Raw genomic sequence first — 6,023 nt, forward strand, 5'->3', positions numbered from 1 at the left:
CTTTCGTATCCAGAGACGGCGATTCTCGGATAAAAATTTTCGAAATTTAAAATTTTCAAAAATTCCCATCAATTTTCCGTCAAAAAACACAATTCCGGAGAATTCCGGAAATCACCCAAATGTCCAAAAATCTATCACATTTCAAAGCGAGAAAATTCCCCCAAAGTACAAACTACGCCACTGGCGGTGGGAGGTGTGGTTAGAATCGCGCACGACCCCAACCGGTGTCTGATGTGAACGATTCTCCAGATGCACCAACTATACCTGATGCATTCGTGGAAAATCAAGCAGACACGATAGAGTCGTGAGTTGTGTCAAGCGAGGTCATCCAGGAAAATCCACTCGCCACGATTTCCGTCACACCAAGACGTCAGACCGATTGCATCTCGTGGCTTTAAATTGGGCAATAGTGTCAGTGATATTTTGCACACGGAGATTTTAATCGGAATTAAAGACGAGTGTTTTTGTACATCATGTTTTCTGAAAGTGTTTTTTTTTGTGAGAAAATTAAAGAAGATTTTTAAGTATAAAATTATTTAATTTTTAATTTGTTTTTATGTTTTGCTATAGGGGAGACTTTTAAGCTTTTTCCAAACCCTTAAGTGACTTTATTAGCCCCGGTCTCCCCTAGAATGAAATACATTGACATATTGAATGCTGTTGAATCTTTAAATAATTTTTTTCGGATTCTTAACATTCCAAAAAAAAGTTTCCGGAAAATTTTGTTATTATACAAGATTTGACCCAATGCAATTATTTCTTATGAAGTTTTTAGGGCCCAACGATTCGTAACGTGTTAATGAATATTTTGAGAATACATAATTGTAATGCGATTTTGACTGTCATTGAGTGTTAATAAAAACAATGCTTCTTAAAAATTTATAAATCATTTGAATAAACTAATATTGAACCCTTTAAGGACCGCAAAGAATTCCAGCGTACAAAATGTACTTATAATAATTTTTGGATGTTACTTTGAGTAGACATAGTAAGAATCCGACTTCAAAATTTTCGGTTTTCCATCGTTCCTGATGCTGTTAGTACTTGGGAATGTTTTTTGTGATATCAAAAGAGATATAATGACACAACCCTGCAGTGATTCTGACTCAATATATTTACAAAAAAACTACCCTTAATTAGGCATTTTTAAAGTCGTGTTATGTAACAAAAACGTTTTATCGGTATGATTTGAGATATTTTTTAAGACTTTAATTATTATTTATTTATTTATTTCATCCACTTTCTTTAATTAGAATCAATTTCTTTTTAACACTAAAAGCTTAATTTGGTAATTTGTTAACGTAAAATGTTCTTCTAAATATTATGATTTATTATTTGCAAACTTGAGAGGTATTGAAGTGAATAAAACTACCCCAAATAGTTTTATACTCTATATACTAAATATTCCTTTTAAAGGTAACAAAATTATGAAAATCGAATTTAGCTTCGATTTACAGGGCTTTTCTCTAAATTGAAAGCTAAAAGATTTCAACCTAAGTCAAAGAAAATGAAGATTACAAAATATATTTTTTATACATAATTATTTAAAATTCTATGGTAGATTCTGATATGAAACTCATCCTTTTAAACAATTACTTTTGATTTTTTAAGTAAGAAAAGTGAAAAAAAAAATTAACAAGTATTCCCAAATCTTGAAGATAATTTTAGTTTCTCAATTTGTAATTAAAAGAAATGCTGTTATTCACACAAAAAAAAGATTCAAATGTTTTGAATTAGAAGAAGAACAATCAAGGAAGAAATCTATATTAATTTGGGCATTAATAATTCACTTTTGGGATTTCTGGAGCAATTTCCTGCACACACACAAACAAAAAAAAAAGAATCTGTGCAGTTTGTCGGAGGAAATACCACCTGATGGAGGCAGCGAGTTACTCTGGAAAATCGTAATTAAGCTACGGCGGTTTTAAAACATTAACGAAAATTGGTGTAATATCCGGAACTGAAAATGGAGGCAATTCCACCGAGAGCACCGACATTCCCGCTAACCGTTCCCCATAAACCTCATAGCATCCCCGCGGGATTGTGGGTCAATGTTCGTAATTGTCCGAATTATCTCAATTTTGGGCCTCAAATTTATTCCTCGTATATTTATTCAATCACACAACTGCCACCGCCTGCGACCTTTCACCCCCGCCCGGTCAAGGTGGTGCGCGGGCGGCCAAATTGCCCATCGCCGCGATTGCATGAGACGCCGATGTTTACACGTCATTAAATATTAAGCCACGCTCAAGTGGGATTATATAAGGCGTTAATATGTCTAATCAGATCCCAATAGGAGGCAACTTATTATTGAAAAAATAAAATCAATCAAAGCTTTATTCCGATGTGCAAAAAAGTCATGGAAATGGTGAAAATTTTTAAAAAGAAATTCTTAAAGAGAAAAAAAATGCAAAGAAAGAGATAACTTTGAAGTATTCACAATTCTTTTGTCAAATATTATTAAGTATCATTTAATATTAAGATTAAAGGAAAAAGCTTTTTATTGTGCGCTCTGTTGAATGGAATGGTCCGAATAAAAAGAAAAACAATTTGTTAAAGCAATAATTTTGACATTTTTTTAAAATATTTTTATTGAAAATATATTTCGATCTCGACGAAATTGACTAACAAAAATCTTTTCCATTTTACACTCAGAAAAATAATTCTTATTATAAACTTTTTGTAGTCTGATTTCTCGGTCTTTAAATTAGAATCAGTCTTTAAATTGCAGGTAGAGATGTTCCTAGGTTCCTATAAAATAGTCAAAAATTCTGCATTTTTACAAGAAATATTCAAAAAAAAATTATTACGACATAAAATACATAAACATCAAATTCTAATATGTATAGGTACGCATATTTCTGGCAACATTGTGTTGGTAATTGAATTTTATTAAAATATCATCAAGAAAATTTAAAAATACCTGTCATTTCTTTCCGGGATCTTGTGAATGCTTTCTTAATTTGTGGTCATTTTTAAAGGCAGAAAAAAAATGGAGTACTTCTGGCAGTGAGCGCTACGAGATAATTTAGTGGTGCGTTTGCAGCGCCATAATTGATGTATCTGTCAGCGTAGGTACAAATTCAAATCCATCCGTTTTGGCTGAAATGTAAACTGACTGAAAATTTGATTAACTGGTGAGAACACAGCACGGGACGCAACACATTCAATCCGCGGTACGTCTTGTGAATGGGAAAAGTAGATGGAATAGTGAAAATATGAATGAGCTAAAATAGTAATTACTAATAATTATGGGAATATTTGGTGGAGCTGACAACTTCCTAAAAATCTCAATAAATCCGTAGCGAAAAATCCATTCGGAAACGCACTCATCGCAGCCCCATTATGAGGCTATATGGCGGCGGCAAAAAAGGTGGAAATATTGAATCTAATAAATCAGTGGAGACTTCTTCACCGGATGGAGTTGAAAGCGTATCATATCATCTGTTCGGCTCATTCACATTTATTGGGCGCCCCGTGGTGAAGCGGCACTTTGCTTGCCCCTCCAAGACCGCGGGAGTGTTAAGACAAAACTTCCATCAAATTGAGCTGCCAGACCGCCGAGGTATCATCGCTAATTAAAAAAATCACCGTGTTCAAAATATGGACCGGTAGTTTTAAGAAAAAAAAAAAAGAATTGAACCCCCCACGAATGTCCTATTCATGTCCTAATAATTTTGTAGTTTTCAGCTTAATTCAGGTGCCTCAAAGTTTACCATCTTTATTTTATGAGAAGATCTTGAAAAATCTTTAGGTTATAGTTCGTAAAATGCTCTATTTATTTAAGATATAACGTTTATTTGATAACATGCGTAAGGGGTGTTTATCTGGAGAATTCTTAAGCAATTTTGTCGAATATTCTGTTTAATGACAATTAATGTTAAAATAAAATTGACCAGTATTCAATCGAAAAGATTCGGTTAAAGGACGATTTTTTAAACTCGTTAAAACGAATTTTGGTTAGGCATAAACTTTTCTAGAGGATTTTGAGGACAAACTTCCCGAAAATTTCATTAAACTCCTGGAAATGTCTATGGGTTAAATCACCTTTAAATTAATTTTGAAATAATTTATAATTCGGTTTAATGCCCTTAAAAGTTTTTTTTAAAGACTTTTCTAGTCTTATAAATTAAAAAAAAATGCTTACAATTTAGAAGCCGATTTTTACAAATTAATTACATTGAAGTAAGTTTATTATGACTCCTATTTCCAAAAGGCGAAAAAAATTTCTCTCTGTTTTTTTTTCACATTATTAACACCAAAGTTTCTTTTCTACAATTAATTAATTTTAAGAATTATTTTAAAAAAAATTCATTTTATTTTGCTAAACACCCCTTGCAGATGCACCAAAAGCACCATTTTAGGATGGCTTATGGTGATGGCTAATTTGTTAAAATCAATTCATGTTATTCTTCTTCTGTCTTCACCTAAAATTTATTCGTGCCCATAATCCCATGAGCAGCTGAACAAAGATGAATTTTTGAATATTTATTGACTTGCAAAAAATATTAAATATTTTATTTTTTCAAAGAACACTTTCTCAGCTTTTTTAAGTGTCATAAAAGAGGTACATACACTAAATCTAATTACATAGGAATTCCAAATAAACGCAAGGACTATCTGCAATCTGCAGCTGGTTTAACATGTTCCGCAGCCCGGGAAAAACACACGAGTTTTCCGCATGAAATATGACTTCCGATGCCCGAATTTCCACAAAGGCACGGGAGCTCCCTTGTCCAAGGAGCGAGTCACTCTCTTTGTGGCTTTTAAAAGGTGGAACAGCCCCATATATCGCGAGGAGGGTGGCATGTAGGGAGTGCCCCGCGGTGGGAGTGAGTTGTTGTTTGCTGGATATCAGCGGCAACATTCATATTCGCTCTTTGCATGACTATCGTCCATCTCGAGACCACCTTTTGGTGGTATATATGTGTGGCAATGTTTGAAATGTACAACACGTTCTCCAAAGATACCATCGTCACCACATCGTGCCACTATCCGTCACCTCAAGCCGTGTGGCCGCAATTACGCAACACCGGAGCTTATTGTAAAATTCTTTTTAGCCAAGGGAAGTTGCCCCAGATGGGCCCAAAGGCAAAAGATGTCCCATAGCATGGAAAAGAGAATTTTCCTCTTCGTCGCGTGAAATGGAAAAATTGTCTTTTCTTTTCATCTGAGCCGCGTCGAAAATAATTATCTTACAAACACAGGTAGCAGCATTTTATATTTTTTACAGCCTCTATCATATTGTATCTACTACGCTTCTTTATTTTACCATACAGCTCCGCTTTAAATAATTTTTCCATTTATTTTTTTTTATATAAATTGATTAAAATTAAGTTTAAAAGAAATTGCTAGAACATCTATGTTAATGCTAAAGTTTGCCCAAGTTTATCATATGGATGTAATTGGGGTTGGAGGGTGTCATTTGGGAAATTATGTAAATAAGTACATAAAAGAGATTTTGAAAAATAGTTAGGTGGTTACTTAAAAAAAAAACTAATTGCGTGCTAAACAGCAAAAGGGCAGTTAATTTTTCAGCTTAGCAGAAGATAGAGAGTGCAAATGAATCCGTAATGAGATAAGATGGAAAGAAATGAATTATGAATTAGGAAACATTTCGTGGCCACAATTCTGGGAAGAGTGTGCTAATGAAAGGGAGGCAAAAGTCTCTCTCAAAAAAAATCATTCTTGGGGAATTCAAGGGGATTTGCTTGAATGTCGTTTTTTTTCGGGCGAACCTTGCCCGGGGGCTGAAGGGGGTTGCGCCGCGTGATGGTCGATGAGGTAACTCCCGCTTATGTGAGTTGTGATGGGCATTCGAAGCGGTGGCTACTTCATGTTCACTTTGTGGCTCCGTAGCTTGAGGCGCTATGCGTGGATCTTTATTCAAATTTCTCCTGAAAAATCCCATTTGATGCCTTTGGCTGGATTGGTCTAGCATGGCCAAGACACACCAACATATTGGAGCCTCGAAGGTCGGGAGGTTTCTGGCTTTCCTCAGGGTGTCTCCTCTATGTGAAATC

The sequence above is a fragment of the Lutzomyia longipalpis genome, chromosome 3 (genome assembly GCF_024334085.1).
Source record: "Lutzomyia longipalpis isolate SR_M1_2022 chromosome 3, ASM2433408v1".
Taxonomy (NCBI): Eukaryota; Metazoa; Arthropoda; class Insecta; order Diptera; family Psychodidae; genus Lutzomyia; species Lutzomyia longipalpis.